The sequence below is a fragment of the Onychostoma macrolepis genome, chromosome 15 (genome assembly GCF_012432095.1).
Source record: "Onychostoma macrolepis isolate SWU-2019 chromosome 15, ASM1243209v1, whole genome shotgun sequence".
Classification (NCBI taxonomy): Eukaryota; Metazoa; Chordata; class Actinopteri; order Cypriniformes; family Cyprinidae; genus Onychostoma; species Onychostoma macrolepis.
The window spans coordinates 6,492,731-6,510,668 of NC_081169.1; the positions used below are offsets into that span (position 1 = coordinate 6,492,731).

At 37.2% G+C, this 17,938-nt stretch overlaps 1 protein-coding gene across 4 annotated transcripts in view; it reads left to right on the forward strand.

The window, feature by feature from the left end:
- Window positions 1–10: 10 nt before the first annotated feature.
- The window catches only part of pik3cb (phosphatidylinositol-4,5-bisphosphate 3-kinase, catalytic subunit beta), a 41,284-nt gene continuing 23,356 nt past the window's right edge, over window positions 11–17,938 (forward strand). Inside the window, exons 1-2 of one of the 4 annotated variants that reach the window (XM_058799845.1) lie at window positions 11–540; window positions 9,558–9,621. The gene's annotated coding sequence lies outside the window, so the exon portion shown is untranslated. The remainder of the gene's footprint in view (window positions 541–9,557; window positions 9,622–17,938) is intronic. The other 3 variants (XM_058799843.1, XM_058799842.1, XM_058799844.1) reach the window with 3 other exon arrangements.

Sequence of the window (17,938 nt, forward strand, 5' to 3'; positions counted from 1 at the left end):
TCAAGGGAAGAAGTGGAGCAGTTATCCAGTGCACCCTCATCCCAGTGGAATGCGTTAGTGGAGGGAGAGTCACGCAGTTCACGGCCTAGTCTGCGTGGAGATATTTACACGACATTTAACACATTCTCGACTGCGTAAGCTGTCACCGCATCACATTCTGTCTATTTCCGGGTGAAATCACGGCTCAGAAGTTCGGGTGTTTGTAGACTGTTGACAAAATAGCGGTTACGTGTGGAAAGGGAGGGTGTATAGCAAACAGGGAAAAAAATCGAGCGATCGCTTGCTTGTTTCTCTCAGCCAGCTGAAAGAAGCAGGAAGCGGACTAGAGCTGTTCACCTGCACCGTGTCGAATGAAAGACTGCATTGGACATTTGAAGGGGGAGAAGGCTCAGCTTTTGCCTTCTTACTATGATTGAAACCTGACCGGTGTTTGGAGTTCAACCCGAGACGCGGACAGTTAACTTTTAACATTTAGTTTCCGTGAATTCTACAGAACTGGCGTCGGACATTCCATTCCAGTTGGAATAATCTGTTCTAAAGGTGAGAGTTTTGCACCGTTTAATGTTATGTTTTTGCCAATGTGTGTATTGATTTGAACTGCGTAGATTTTTGCTACATTTTGTTACGATGTTGGCCGACGGCATCTTTGATCTCAGGAGCTGCCAGCCTCAGTGTTATTTGTTTATTAATCATTTGAAGTTGAATACATGGGATGGTACGCTCAAACAGCAAAAATGATTTTCTTTTTATTACTTACGTCTCATTCTAGGCTATCTAAAAGTTGTTGACTTTGGGAGTTGTGAAATGCTCGAAATTCAACCGAGGTGCTTGACTAACAGTGCCAGTTGTAGATATGGAAGATTTTTCTGGAGTTGTACCCGATGTTGGCATACATTTGATTGATATTGATTTAGTTTGTTATTTTAAATAATAACGTTAAGAATCACAATTTTATTATCAAACAATAGATCGTAATATGTCGATCCATTACGACTATTTGTTAAAAAGTAGGGCAGGTTGGATGACACTCGATCACAAGTTTACCGGACAGTCCATAAAACGTGGGTTTATAGGACAGGGAGGCACGACATCAGCTGTGTCGTAGACGGATGCGATGCCATAATGCTGGACTTAACTATGACTCAAACGCCATACAGACATTAGTAATAAAGGCTGAGCACTCTCAGCCTCAGGGCACGCCCACAGGCCACCACCAACCTGCTGATAGAAAAGCATTTTCTGGATCTAATAATCCGTTCCAGATAATTCAGAATTTGGAATTCGCACACCTCCTTTTTGAAAGGAACCACTAAAGAGGCTCCTCAGTTCCTCATCTTGTCAAATCAAAGAAGATTAGTCAAGACAAGTTCAGTTTGACATCATTCCCAAGGTGGTTGTGGCTAAATCAATGTTCCATTAGTTATTCTGAATTAGACATGAGAAAATTCTGATTTTGGTTGCCTATTATCTGGAATGAAACATGAGGTTGGGAGTGGGAAACTTAAACCCAAATATTCTCACTTCTAGTAATATATATAAAATATATATATAAAACGTATTTTTTTAAATAGAACCTAATTTAAAGAATAATTATTACTAAGCATACTTTTTTATATTCACACACTATCAAATGCCTCCATTGTGCGTAACATGTATTTCATCATCAGCAGGGTACTCATACAGTCCAGAATTGTATAGGTGTAGAGGTAAGCTTTAGAGGTAAAAAAAAAAAAAAAGGAAGGCTTTGCTTTTATTTATTTATTTTATTTTTTGCTTTTTTTGAAAGATTAGAGTGCACCACTGTATGCAGACACTAGCATACATGAAGAAAGAAAACAAAAAAAAAACAGACCACACCTTGCTATTTAGGATATGTTAGTAGTTGATAAGAAAGTGAAAACATAAAACAAATATTCAATGTCTGACAAAAACAATGTGAACCTATAAAATTAAATCTCAGTGTCATTTTGAGCAAACTATTCCATTAAGACCATCCCTTTATAAATATGTAATGGCCATGGTAACGGTAATTTGTGCCAAAATAACACCCTTATTGTTACTTCAGTAAAACTTGGAACTAGGCACTTCTCAAATGTAACTATGTGGTATTCTGATTCTGAAACCATAATTGAGAGTTAAAATGAGCATAAACAATCCAGGACTGAGACTTATTTGTGTGTGTGTGTGTGTGTGTGTGTGTGTGTTATCAGCCTCATGAGCCATAAGTCATGAAACATGAAAGATCATCTTCAGTCAGATAGTATATTAGTGTGTGTGTAGATGTGTGTTTTTGTGAGTTGAGCTCCCTGGCCCTCACCCAACTACATGTGACGAGCTTCAGAGAGACTTCGGTGGCAGACTGTGATGTCATCAGTCAGGGGACACAAACACTTTGGGATGCCCACACACACTCGCTCACAGTCAGAAGAGAGGTCACTGTGGTGACAGGGGCCATGAATGGGCTGATTCTCTCAGTCATGTGAGAGCACAGTGTGTGTGTTTGTTTTAGCGGTGCAGGAAAACATTTTTCCTTAGAAATGGGGACAAACGCACACCCCCAGGGCTGACTCTGTATGGTTTAAAGTGCAGATTATGTATGGGAGAGCCAGTTAGTGTTAAGAATTACATCTTTAACTTCACAATCTTTTAGAAATAATAAATATGATTATACAGCAAATAATGTCAACAAAATTGGCCTTAGTACTTAGTACCTTAGTCTTAATGCAAGTTTGAGGTCATATTGCACATGCTATTTTAAAGAAAAAATGTTTTTCTTTGTAATCATTCATCAAAATGTAGTAACTTGCTCTGTCTTTGAATCAAGTTAGGCTGCGCAGCCTTTTTGTTGATAGGTTTTTGTAATACTGTTAAGTTATTGTAGGTAACGCTGCCTTTGCCAATAGTTAGAATGATGAAGAATTCATTTGCAAAAACCGATAAACGGCACTTAAAAAAAAAAAAAAAAAAAGTGCTGATTTCTGTGCATTATTCTCCACATATAGTGCGATCTGAAACCTAAACACGTTTTGTCAAAAAAGCCGGTATTGTCCACTTTCAAGGCATCACGAGTTCACGTTTTAAGCCTGAGACACACTGCATGATTTTCAGCTGTCCCAGATGAAAGACTGGCATCGTGAAACAATCGTGCATTGCCACGATTGTTTCACGATGCCAATCTTTCTTCTGGGACAGCCGAAAATCGTGCAGTGTGTCTCGGACTTTACTGTAGAAGACGACAAGCGCCCTTGTTGTTTGTGAACAGAAGCTGATAAGTCCATTTTAGCGAATCAGCGTGCTGTATTCAGGTCAGGTGACAAGGCTACCTTCACTTTGAAAAGACGTGCCAGCTGAGAGGAGTTTCGTCAAAGCTGACTAAAAGTGATCGAGAATGGATCACTTCGACGAACTTGATGAACCTGTGATATCTTCTTCAGGACGTAAAGGAAAATAAAAGCAGAAACTTTTTCACAATACCTTGCAAAAGCAGCACGTTACAATGGTGAGGGAAAAGCTCAGTGTATTGCGTGTAATCACATCCATACAGTCTATGATCACAACAACAACGTTTGTCAGGCATCTACATTGTCATCTGAGGAGATTACAAAGATTAAACAAGTGTTTTGTTTTGTTTTTTAACTCTAAAACATGAAATGTGGAGTTATCTGCTTTTGCCAAAAAAAAAAAACGACTGCTGGAGTTAGCTACATGCTTTCAATGAACTTTAATTTTATAAATTACCTGTATTTGTTTAAGTTATTATTACTTAATCAAAACAACCCAACTTCAGTTTGATTGACATTACTTTATATGCACAATAAAATAAAAAAAACATGATTTCTGAAAATAAATAAAAATGTAGTTATTGGTTTTTGCAAATGAACTCTTCATATAATTTTGATCTGTATAATTAATTTTAATGTATAATTGGAAGTTACCCAACTATGCCTCTATGTTTTCATGTTTCCCTAAACATCTGTGTTGACTCTTGCAATAAAACTAGTATTAAATATTACTAAATATGCCATATTGTCATAGAAGCTTAGGAATTTTTTATTCTCCAATCAAAAGAAATCAGTTGGCAATCATTGATGCTTGTGAAAAGGCAGATGCGAAGTCGTGTACCTTGCGAATAGCTTACGTGCTTCCGACTGTTTTTTTTGTTGTTGTTGTTGTTAACGTTGGAAAAATTGTTTGGCAAAAAAGTTTGTTTTTATAGTACAATGACCTCGGGTCAAAATATAAAGGAAATGTAATGTTTAATGACATGACTCTTTAAATATTTAGATTCCACCCTCAACTATCAAATATAAAAAGATGAAGCTAAGGTCATAAAAGTGTAACTGGCTAATTTAAAACCTTGGATCACAGAAAATTAATTACTTTGTTCAAATTGTGTTTTATTTTATTTCATAGCACATTGTTTAGCACACTAATGCTAAAGAAAAAATGTAACAAACACTTTATTGTGAAACATCAGTTCTCTTTTGTCTACATACTGTCTAATTATGTTTTCAAATGACACAAGAAGTGGGCTTATACGGTAAATGGGCAAGGTTCACTTCCCTTAAAGGTTATGTCTTTGACAACATGCAATGGATTTGAAAACAAAGCATTTCTGTTGGGTTGAGTGTTCTCAACAGTCATAAAGCCTTGTTAAAAGTGTGTGCCACTGGTGTTTCAGGAGGGAGTTCTAGTGCCTTCATATGTCTCTTTATGTGGTTAAGCCTCTGTAGGTTTATTCAACACATGTTTGCAGCTACCAGGTAGCTTAACATGGATCGTTGTGATGTAATTGTTTGAATTTTAAAAATATATTTTTTTGTACCCATTATTATGAACCCATTTGTTGAATGAAATATAACCTTACATGTATCTTTATTTTAACAAATGGGCATACGTTTTTAAGCTTGTGGGAAGTATCTAAATAGGTTTTTACTCAAATGATACAAGTGGTTAATAGAAAAGAATCATAGTTCCGCTTTTGTTTTACATGTTTGTGTCCATAATTTGATCAATTAGTGTCAGGACAGTCAGTGATTACAAGCCATCAGCACTCATTTCCTGTGGAACCCCAGCTGGGATGCATGATTGACAGTTTTAATTGAGTCCCGCTTTCTTACATATGTGGCCTCACGTTTGCATGGTTGTCTCTTCTGTTTTATGCACTTACATAATAGCTGATTTGCATTCTTATCTGCAGGCCTGATTGCCATGCATATACGTACTCACACACCTGTATGCACACCTGCGTACTTGAGAGGTTCTATGGTGAACAGAACTCTAAGCGTGCCCGCACTTGGAATTCTACAATTCTCGCATACAAGTCGGGACATGCTAAAGAATTCAGTATCGAGAAATGGGAAAGGAGGGAGTGAAACATGCCAAGAGGAATAGATGGAAAAGAGGTAGAGAAAATAATGAAGGGAAAGTGTGTTAAAGCAAATACATTATTGATTTATAAATGAGAATCCTTTTAAATATATGTGAACAGATGTTCATATTTAGTCTGAAATCCTTTGGGAAGCGATAACAAGCATGTATGTTATAATGTTTTTATTTGTGCCTGTTTTGAATGTGCCTTTGAGAGGCTAATCTTTGTAACTTGAACAAGTAAAAAAAATAAAAATAAAAGTGTCAGTATTTCACATAAGCTCACATACATACTTACCTGGCAATTTAAAGCCCTCTTCTCAAACTATTTTGCCCTGCAATTTCTCTTTTTGTCTGTTTGTTCCTGCTTGTCATATTACTGTGCATGTATTAAGAGCTGACTATATTTGGTTCTGTGTTGGATCACTACTTGATCCAGTGTAAAATCTAAGTCATCATGCAAAATCCAATAAAAACCTCTGAAGAAAACATGACATATAATCGCACAGACACACAGATTTCTATTTCTCGCGAGCCCCAGATGAAAAGTGAGAAACCGCCCTTCAGTCATCTGAAGCAGTGTGACAGCTGCTTTTGCATTCACCTTTATGTTTTTCTCGTGTGTGTGTGAGTGAGAGAGAGAGAGAATGGTGAATTGAAAATTTGTAATGTCTCTGTTTTCCGTCTGTCAGTTCTTGCATAACTTTCTCATGTAGACGCATATCACAGCTTTATTCAGACATGCACGTACAGTTAGTTGTAGAGGAAGAGAGTGAGAGACACTTGTGTGCTCCACCCACGGCTAAAACGGGACCTTTGTTCAGTCAGGCCTCGGTAGGTAACTGATTAACGTCTTTTTTAGTGTGCGTGTGTGTATATTGAAATTTTGCCACCGTGGCATGGCACTGAAAGGGCAGCTGCACAATGGACTCTAAATTTAGAGGTTAAAGGAATAGTTAACACAAAATAAAGAGAAATTATATATATATATATATATGTATATGTGTGTGTGTGTGTGTGCATGCATATGTATGTATATGTGTAAGTATAATTACGTATATGTGTATATATATATGTATGATGTATGTATGTGTGTGTGTGTATATATGTATGTATATATACGTTTTATGTATATATGTAGGTGTGTGTATGTAGCCTTGCCAGTGTTGACTGTTTTGTCAAAACACATTTGACGTCATAATCACAAATTTACTGCATGAAAACTTTACAACTGTTTTTTGCTTCTTTTCTCATGTTTAGAGAGACTTTATAATTATTATTACATAAGCCGCCAACTATGAGATCATCATTAGTTTCTTTAAATTATAATGATGTAAATGGAAAACATGTTGATCATAATTATTATGAACAGTCAATTGAGCTGAATGACACCACCTTTGGTACAAATCCAACCTATAAGCTACTTCTAAGTTATTTCTAAGTTATCAGTGTTAGGTATGTCTCCTTTCATAATAAAAAAGGATTCTTGTCTTTAGTTGCATTGCGTCACATGGCTTGCATCCGGTGCAGACACAGTGTGAGTGATCAGTGTTGAATCATTAATATTCCTGTTCAATTATGCTCCGATCATAAATGCTTCCTGAAGTTTTTCATGTAACTTGTTCTTACCAGAGAGTTATTTTTCTGGTTGACAAGGATTAGGGTTTTGTCTCACTGTGTGTGTGTCAGAAGTGTTGTGGGAAGGGGGGTGTAGTTCTATGCGGAATCTGGATTCCTAACATTCCAGTGTGAGAGCAGGAGGTAGATCAGGACAGATGAGGAAAAGAGAGGAATACCTCTGTGTTGGAGGGCCGTAAGGCTTGTACCTCCAACTGTGCCTCTCTCTGTTTGCTCTGTGATAAGGACACAGTGGTTGGTGTGTGTTTCATGTGTGTACGAATGAAGAATGGTTATGCTCTCCTGTCTGAGTGTGTCTGTTTGTCTGAGAGTGTACGTAAGTAGTGGTGCTCGAAGCATCTTGCAGTGCGTGTGTGTATACGTCACTGCTTTGTGCTTTTTGTGTGTTTGGTTCTGCTAGCATTGTTCCCTTAGTTGTGTGTGCCTACTTAAGCATATTTTGGGGACAAATTTGTACCATAAAGAGAGATAAACTTGACAAAACCTCCCAAAAACTTCTTTAGAGGAAGTCCTCATTTTTAAATATGTATAAAAATAAGATATACAATGTTAGATAAAATTGTAAAAATGCAGAAAGTTTTCTAATTGGTTTAGGATGTGGGTAAGGGTTAGGTTGGAGCTAGCTGTGTGTAAAAGCAATAGTCCTCATTTTACGTAGATATAAAAAAAAAAAAAAAAACTCTGTGTGTGCTCGCTTTTCATAGAGAAAGCAAGAGAGACTAACCATTTCCCCCCACTAAAAACAGACCAAGGCTTTCTGGGCCAGTATTTGACATCCACCTCTCTAGCTACAAAAAAGTACTATGATATAGTTAAACTGTGTTATACTGTGTGGTTTTTATATACTATGAAGAGATTTTAAAAGATTGCTGTATTAAAATATCACTGTATTTTCATGGTATTTCAAAGAATGACAATAACAAGGAATCATAGCACTTTGAAGCATCTAAAGTATATCAAAGAATACTATAGTTTTATAATAAAAAATCATGGCATTGCAAGCTTGACCACATGCATAAAACACCTACTTATGTATTCCTTAGTAAAATACTGTTTGTGAATGCAACGCATAATTCAGAGAATAACCATGTGTTCCCAGGCAAACGTAAAACATTTCCTTTAAAGGCAGTTGTGGCCTAATGGATAGAGAGTCGGACTTGTAACACAAAGGTTCGAGTCTTAGGTCCAGCAGGGATTGTAGGTTAGAGGAGTGAATAACCAGCGCTTTCTTCCACCCTCAATACCACGACTGAGGTGAGACCCTTGAGCAAGGCACCGAACCCCCAACTGCTCCCCGGGCGCAGCAGCAATATGGCTGCCCACTGCTCTGGGTGTGTGTTCATGGTGTGTGTGTGTGTGTGTGGGTTCACTGCTGTGTGTGTGTGCACTTGGAGCGGTTAAATGCAGAGCACAAATTCCGAGTATGGGTCACCATATTTGGCCACACATCACTTCACTTAAAGCGAATTTTACAGTTACCCAGCATAACATAACCGATTTGTTACATTAGTGAATGTTCAAATTAAAAGGTGTATTTTAGTTTTTTTTTATTTGGTTGTAGGGATTGGAATTCATGTGAAATGTCAATGACTGAGCATTTCAAATGGAGTCTTTAAGATTAATTACAACCTATATGAACAATACTGCACATCTTTACCACTGCTAAAACTTTCATATTGCTTTCGCCAGATTCTGACAATATCATCTGAATGTTACAGCAGAAATGCACTGCAAAAAGGGATTTAAAAAAAAAAAGTGATTGCCAATGGGGCAATAAAATAATCCTTTGAATTAAGATTATTTTTCTTAACCCACTGGCAGATATTTTTTATTGTTTTAAGCAAAAACAAACACAATTTTGAAACATTTTTCAGAAAACAAGACATAATATCTGCATTTTGCTTCTCAAGCATCCTGTGCGTTCAGAGATGCTCTTCTGCATACCTTGGTTCTAACGAGTGGTTACAAGTTACTGTAACCTTTCTATCAGCTCGAACCAGTCTGGCTATTCTCCTGTGATCTTTGGCACCAACAAAGCATTTTTGCCCACAAAACTGGCACTCACTGGACTTTTTTTCTTTTTTCAGACCATTCTCTATAAACCCCAGAGATGGTTATGCATAAATCCCAGTACATCAGCAGTTTATGAAATGCTCAAACCAGCCCATCTGACACCAACAACCATGCCACATTTCGAGTCACTTAAATAACTTATCTTCCCATGCTTGTTTTGCACTTCAACAGATTGTTTTGACCATGTCTACATGCCTAAATGTATTGTAAATGACTGATTAGATATTTGCGTTAATGAGCAGTTGAACTGTACCTAATAAAGTGGTGAGTGTGTTAGTAAACCCCATTTTTTTTTTTCTTTTTGGCAAACATTAATACAGTCAAATTATTCAGAACAACCAGGGGTGATACTGTACTATGAACTATTAGCTCTGAGTTGCCATCTTCGCTGATATGGGGACACTCACTGTCCTTCAGTTCTGACTCCCTTCATCTCAGATATTCTCATCTGAATCCTCTCTGTGTCTTTCTGTTAGATACAGCGTCCTCTCCATCCCATCATGGAGCTGGCTGAGAAATAAGAGACTGCAGAGACAGCAGGTGAGTGTGTGTGTGTGTGTGTGTGTGTGTCACTGACAGACTAGAATACAAAGAGTCCACTGTAAGCATTTGAACCAGGTAGAAAAAAAAGTTAAGGGCACTTTGGTGCTTGTGCACACTGGGCATTACTGACTTGTGTGGTTCTTAGTGCGAGTAGGACAGATTATGAGGTGCAGGTTCTCCCAGTTCCACATTAGCTATTACCTTGGAGGAGATTCATCCTCAGATTTTTAATGTCTGCAGGTTTTGAGCCAAAATAGTCTGGTGTTTGGCACTATCCATGATTCCTTCTGTCTTGCTTCTCTACAGCATAATACTTGCACCACCTTGCTTCATCCTGGATATGATTTGGTTTGGTTAATGATCAACTTGTTTTTGTGCCATACCTTTGAAAATTGTGACCCAAAAATTCAATTTAGTTTCATCAGGCTATAAAACATTTTTCCACGTGGTTTTGGCAAAATGTAGATGGGCTTAGATGTTTATGACAGGTGCCCTGTTCTTTGGAAGGTTATTGCGATGTCCTGTTATCCCGTTCCACTTGTTGTTGATGGCCTTAATGGTATTCCATAACACCTCAAATACTTTTGTACCCTTCTCCTGATTGGTTCCTCTCCACAATCCCGTGCATCCTTTGTAAGCTCTAATCGACTAATGTATGTATATATTAATTATCCTCATAATTCATAATAATGAGCCTTTAATTGCCTATAGCCTATAAGCACTCAAGCAGACGCATAAAGCTTGCCACAGTGCACTGGCAAAAGTAATGAATGCGTCAAGAAAAAAACAAGACGACGACTGCCTTAATATATTTGTTTTCCATTTGATTTGGTTCATTTAAAAGTAGACATTTTCTTTAGATATATTTTTCATGTCTGTGAGGCTAACACGGAGTTTCAGTATTTTTAAAGGTCAAGAGACCTAGATGGCAGAAAGCGCACCTTCTTTGATTTCATTTTTCACAACATTTTTGTTGTTATTGTGAGTGCACTGCACACAAATAAAAGTAGACCTATCACAGATTCGAAAGATGTATTACTCTTATCTGTATGACCAAAAATGATGGAATATTTTAAGTTAAATGCAAATGAGCACACATTTAACATTTTCTAGGTTAACGTTAAAGTGAGCGGCCATGTCATTTGAGGTCAGTGATCAAAACGAACGTTGTCCTGACCGATGTACTGTAATTACCACATAGAGCAGCTGTTAATGATCTGTCCATCACGGACTACATGACTTTGCCACTTCCTGTGGATTTTTTTAAGTGACTAATGAAATTGTGATCGACTTAGTCTCTTCTGGTCGACTAACGGTTAGTCGACTATTAGGGGTCAGCCCTAAAAATGTCTTTGTTACATGAATTTTGTTGGTTTAATATTACATTAAAGTTGGAAAAAGATCTGATATGATTTTAGTTTAATCCCTATTTTACATCTCAAAAGGCTGCAATTTTAACTAGGTTGTGTGGATTTTTTACAACAAGGTTGTGGATTGGGGCCAGTCATGGCCTAATGGATAGAGAGTCGGACATGTAACCCGAAGGTTGCGGGTTAGAGTCTCAGGTCTGGCAGGGATTGTCGGTGGGGAGAGTGAATAATGAGTGCTCTCTCCACCCTCAATACCACGACTGAGGTGAGACCCTTGAGCAAGGCACCGAACCCCCAACTGCTCCCCGGGCGCCGCAGCATTGGCTGCCCACTGCTCCGGGTGTGTGTTCACGGTGTGTGTGTGTTCACTGCTGTGTGTGTGCACTTGGATGGCTTAAATGCAGAGCACAAATTCCGAGTATGGGTCACCAAACTTGGCCACAAGTCACTTCACTTTCACTTTTTCACTTTTCACTTTATTATAAGCTCTCTTGTATTTATTGTCTCACCCAAACAGGTTTCGATCTTTGTTTGCTGAAAGTAGATTAACTGTAACCTTTTACCTGGAGTAAAAAAGGTTAAGGAAAAAAATTGTGCAGTGTTTATTATCCAAAGCTGTCAAATTATTATGTTTATAGATTATTTACAGCAGTTCAAAGGTAAATTGTATGTGTTGAATCTGTTGTAGCTTCCTTTTACTTGAGGTAAAACGCTATAGTTACGTAGGTATTAGCACTTATATAGGATGTAGTGTCTAGGTTTAACAAATTGAAACAAATCGAAATATGCCAGCAATACCTAACAGCAAACTAAACACCCTGGCAATATATAGTAACCACAGTGTAACATCTGTCTAGCTTGTGGTATGCTGTATAAAACATTAAAAACTTCAAGCTTTTAAAACAATTTTTTTGTTTTTTTGTTAACTTTTTTTTAAATTGTTTTTATTTGTAGTGACTTTTTATAATATATAGGCCCCTAGCTCGTATGATTATGCTATACTGTAGTTAGTGATGACAGTCCCCTTGTCCAGTCTTGACTCCTTGGCAACAGTGTGTGTAGATATTTATATGCATGTGTTTGCGTTTTGCGTCATTTTTTCTGTTTTAATGATGGAATGATAGAAGGAGGGATATGTAGAATGACACAAGAGATGCACAAAATAAATTAATAAAGAGATAATGTGTTGTAAAAGTGGTATTTTTAGCAGTTTCTGCTTCGTAGAATCAGATAGAGAAATTTGCATGTGGTTTTCCCATTTGCCTATGAGAGTGCGAGAAAGAGCCTATGGTTCATGTATTCTTTTTTTTAAATTGTGAATGTGCAACAACAAGTCTTTCTGTGACCTCTGTTGAACCCACCACTGTGTGCGTGGGGGTGTGTGCGCACCCACCAAGTTTTTTAGTACAGAGGTCTTTTGTTCCTCTCTGGTAAAGAAACTAATACAAGTGTATTCTCTCTCTCAAAGAAGCAATTCATTTTCACAACATGACAACATGCGGAGGTTTTATATTGCTTTACCATCACACTGCGTCTGAAATAGAGGAAGTGTCACATAACTGATATTTTTGCTTGATTTCCTTCTCTTGACATGGTGAAATAACAGTCATTTACAAGAGTGAAACTTACGTAAAAGTTCTAGCTGAACTGTGTTACTAATTCATTAATGGCTTGGTGGTGGTATCTGAAAGCATGTGTTTTAGACAGGCTGAAAACCCTATTTTTCTCAGGATAAGAATGGATTCATGCACAAAGTGCTGGAAAATGTTTTGTTTCTGTGAGATCCCCCTTTTATTAGTGGCCAAAACACAGAAAGTTGGTATTTGGTATCATATTTTTATATACCCTGAATTCCTTAGATCATGCTCTAGAGATTCAACATTCCCTTTTGTTTTTCCCCCAGCATATCATTAAAAATAAATAAATAAATAAAAATTGTTAACTAGGCTAATCCTAGGTTTTAAGTGTGATATTCAACCCTACATTACATTATTTTAGACATTATTGATTTCAATGCTGCTCGTGACTGCACTGAATTTGCTTGCATAATGTGCATGAGAAGAACCAAATATACTGGTAAAAAGGTGTGCAGTATTAATTGCTTCATAAGCTTGCAAATTTATTTAAATTATGAACTAATAGATGTTTACCTTTTTTAATGGCTGCCTGGTGTACTTGATTCGGATGATGATAATAATAAAGAACAATTTATGACATCAATTTGTTGAACTGATGCCATAATGGGAGTCAAACAACTATCAGATTAGTGCCAGGGTGGGGGGCTCTAAATCCAATCTCTTGCTGAGAACTTTTACAGTTTAATGACCTCCCCACCCCCCATCCACCTCTGTCTTTCTTTTTCAGGCTTTCTCCCACTTTAACTATCCTTTTCTACCTTATTGTATCTGACACAAGATTGCAGCATTGTGTATGTGGTGCCTTCACCATACTTCATTTTCAATAAAATGAACACAAAAGTTACGAAGTGGTATTAAATCAACTGATACAGTAACTGTATCTCTGCAGTTTGTAGCGTACTTGTATTGTTGATGAAACAAAAAGCAGGAATTTGATAAAACAATGTATCTGTCTACTTTTAAATAAGAAGACTATAAGACTTGGGGAAAATACTTTTCAAGATTAAAAAGTATTATAATAAAGTTTTATGTTTATGTTTTTCATCTTGCTTTGATTGCTTAAAAGCATGAGATGAACAGATGAACAGATAGGATCATTGAAAAGATTCATAAAAGCCACTCACCAAGTTTTTCCAAAAGTACTTCACACCTACAAATGTTGACTCGTCAAATAAACAATTCATGTGACATATCTTTAGTAAAGAAGTTAGAGGATACAGGATTATGGGCTTTTCATTCCATCCAAATAAGTTTAATCAGCGGAACAGTGACCATAGTTATGGCATCACTCTCCGGAAACTGCCTGGATTTAGTGCTGCACTTGTCTTTGTCTCTGATGAGTCAAGGCATTTTAAATGTGTTTGCTGCACATTTGGTCCCTCAGTCTTTGTTGTGTTTATACTGTAGCTTTATGTGCACATTCATCAGTGTTTTTAAGATTTGTGGGCTGTTTGAATATGTGTGGGGACTGGGGGTGCATGGGGGTGGAGGGTTAACTCAGTCACTGCTGCAGTATTTTTTTTTTTGCATTTGCGTGTGGCTGGGTCATAAGGTCTTCCATTAGTCATGGTACTTTTGAGAGAGAAAGAGAGAGGGCACAAGGATACTGGTGTGTCTGAGTATAATAGGGAGATAACTTCCTGTCTTGTTTGTATCAAAAGATTAATCAGTGGCAAAACCTTATGGTCCTTTCTATTTACTGTTTAATGCCCCTTATTTCTCTTAAATTCAGATTTCTTTATTATTATATAAGCATTACAGGAAGTGGGGGCAAAATTGATTAATAAACGAATAACCAAAAAGAATAAGAGCTCATATGTTCTGTACATATACATAGAAGTACCGTCTTATGCTTGAGAGGTTTATACTTGATATGTTCATTCAGTGTCTCTTAGACTGTGGCAGCTGTGTAAATGCAGTGACACTAAAGGCTGATTTATACTTCTGCGTCGGACCTACGGTGTAGGCTATGCATCGCTTTTCATTTATACTTTTACGTCATTGTTTGCGTCAACGTGCAATTACACATGTAAACCACTAGTATTCAGTGTCCACGGGCATGTTGTCAGGCAAAAACCAAAGAAGAAGCAGCTTATTGGAGAAGCATCAGCCGTGACAGCGACAAATAAATATTAAAGAACAGATCGTTCATTTAAAACTACAAAAAATGAGACCACAACAGAACAGGAAACGATGGCATTTTTCAATCTCCACAAGGACTTGTACCATGGCAGAACAACATTGTTTGTTGCGGACAACTCAGTGATATATGTTGTATAATAAATAATAAGACACTTGTTCTTTGCTTTGTTTTATTTTAATTAAAAGGGTGTAACATTAAAATATATTTAAGTGGGAAAAAAACACACACACAAAGCTCAAATACAAACGGAGGGAGGGGTTCTAGCAGACCAATCACAGCGCTTGCGTTCCGCGTAGAATTGACACGCTGTGACATTTTTGGAGAGGTGCACATCAGGCTACGGCGTAGGCTACACCGTACTACACAAGCCTATGGCGTAGCTTCGACGCAGAAGTATAAATCAGTCTTAAGGAGGAAGTGGCCCCTTAAAATTTTACATTTCTCTTTTTCATTCAATGAAAGGGACTCAGAGATAAATAGTTATATTCTTCTGTAGAGTTGAGTCTCTTAAAAATGAGTATTTTTAGTGGTGAAGGAGGAAGTGCACCTCTGTCTGGACCTACCCTGGTGTGCAGTGATTGCAAATCCACTTTTCAGTAGCCTTGTCTTTTTTTATGTCTTCCTGTGGCCAGTTGGTGGTCACTGATTCTGAACTTTGTGCCCTCTCAATGTTCTGTCTTTGACAGAGAAGAGATATATAGGTTGTGCTTATTGTTTAGATCCAGATTTAATTTGCCTTTTGGGTTTTCATTTGTTATCTCCAGTGTCCTACTGTATGTGCAGTAGAATAAATATCTCTCTGTAAATTCATAATTTCCTTAAATCTAATAGACTGTTGTGATGCATTAATATTGGGAGCGTTGTTTGTGGGCTGTGGTACTACTTTCTGTGGATTCAGTTCAGTTGTGATTTAAGGTCTTTATATTGTAGGCCATCTTCACACCTACAATTTAAGTATATTCAGAATTTTAAAGTCCTTTTTTAATTATTTAAATTAAATTTAAAGGTAGACAGACTATGTCTGCTTACACACATGAAGAATTCTTATGCAGAACTCTGTGTGGAGACCTTCAATAGAATGCATTATGGCTGTAATAATTACTAAATGGACCCCACACCTCACATCCAATTAGTGCTATGGGGAAAATTCTGATTTTCATAATAATTTCATTTGAGTGGCATAGAGTGCCCTTTGAGGTTTTACAAGTACATTTAGTCATTTAGCATATTAATATAATAAATATTATACTTGTCAAACAGTTACAGTCCTTGATTTTCAGATTGGTCCAGCAGCTCTGCTAATTTAAATATATAAATATTAAGTAAGTTTGGGCTGAGACTGCAGCCGTGTCTTACTTTTATGAAAAGTATTCTGTTCTTACCTGTCCAGTTTCTAGTGCATATTTTTTGTATGTACATATACATTTCATTAGGTCACATACCTTTCACCATATGCTTTATTCTCTCTCTCAAAGAACCTTCAGTAAACAGTTCTTAAAATAATATTTTTTTCCACTTTGAAAAACCTTTATTGCAGTGGAATGTTTTCATGCATGTTAAAGGTTCTTCATGGAATCAAAGATTCCAATAAAATAACCTTTTTTTAAAGAATGTAAATTTGCTATTAATACTGCTCATACTTATTTGAACAAACCCTATAATCTTAACTACTGAACTTTAGTGCATACCTTATTGGTACCGTATATCAGGGGTTTCCAAACTTCCATTCCAGGACCCACCTAAACAGGTATAGTGTACTTCAAGACCCACCAAAATATGGGAAGTATGGAGAGAAGAAAAAACACACACTCTAGAAAAAGGCATTTTCACGCAAAGCTGCAAAACACATGAAATGTTTAGTCCTTCTGTAGTTGACATTCTCCTGCTTGATCACTGTCTATTTAAGAACGGTGGAAAGCTTTCTGATAACTTGATCACAGTCGATCAGAGCACTAGTTCACAAAGTGCTCTCTTAAGGACCCAACATAGAGGGTAAAACCTCAGCACACAGTAGCTCTTAACAAATGGTGCCGTTAGCACGGAGAGGTCAGAGGTCTGAGAACATCAGTGCTTTTGAGCTGTGGTGGACATGGAGGTTGGGCTTCCTAAAACACTTCACGGCATAGTTATTTGAACCTCTTGATATGAGCTATAATGGATGTGGTGCACTGTGGCCTGTCTAAAAGCAGACAAAGTGCACTTAGAGCTGCATTGACACAGCAATTAACTCTTTCCTGTTTGTGTATATCTAAATAAACAATAGTTTGCTTGTGTGTGAGACAATCTGTGTTCACAAAATGAAAACCCACATCCTCTGTCCCCTAATGTGGGTATGTCTTTGTCTAACTTGTCATTTCTCGCCTGTGTGTGGAAGTGTGCTGTCAAACCACATCCCCCACCTCTGTCCTCAAAGATTGACATTGTGTGACAGCGAGTATCTGCACATGTCTGGTCTCTGTTTGATGATGTCATAATTATGGTGTATTGAGTTTGTTAGCAAGGTGAGAGCAGAGAGATAATGAGCATCATGTGTTTCATTGACTCATTGTTGTGCACTTCAGGGAAAATACTGACTCCGAAAATAGCAAGTTAAGCCCAAGTTGTTTAGAAAAGGGATGTGTGCACTATTTAATGGACACACAAAAGTGTTATTTTTTAATTGAAGCTATAGCATAGTGTAGTGTTTTTTTTTTTTTTTTTAAAGGTGTAGCTCATGCAAAAAAGAAAAAGACAATTCTGTCATTTATTCACCCTTAAGCTTTTATAACCCATAAGAATTACGTTAATCTTCGGAACATAAATGAGGATTTATTTATTCTCATCTCTCATTAAAGGTAATCCTTATGATTTAAGCTTTTTTTTTTTCTTTGTCTTCCACTAGGACAAAGTTGCTTTATATGATTAACAGAATTAATTTAGGCTTTTATTCACATATAATGCACATACATAGAACACATCAAATATGGAAGCTCAAACACGTGTGCTTGATGAGAACTGCAAAACCATTTCTTTTTTTGTTGGTTGTCTTTCTGTTGCTTGTCTAGTGCACCTGTTGTCACTATCATTTGTACCAAAGCAAATCACTTATGATTCCTAACAGGACAGATTGATATCCTGACTTGCTGTTATACTGTGGTGATTAAGGATTCCCTTAACTTTTTGAG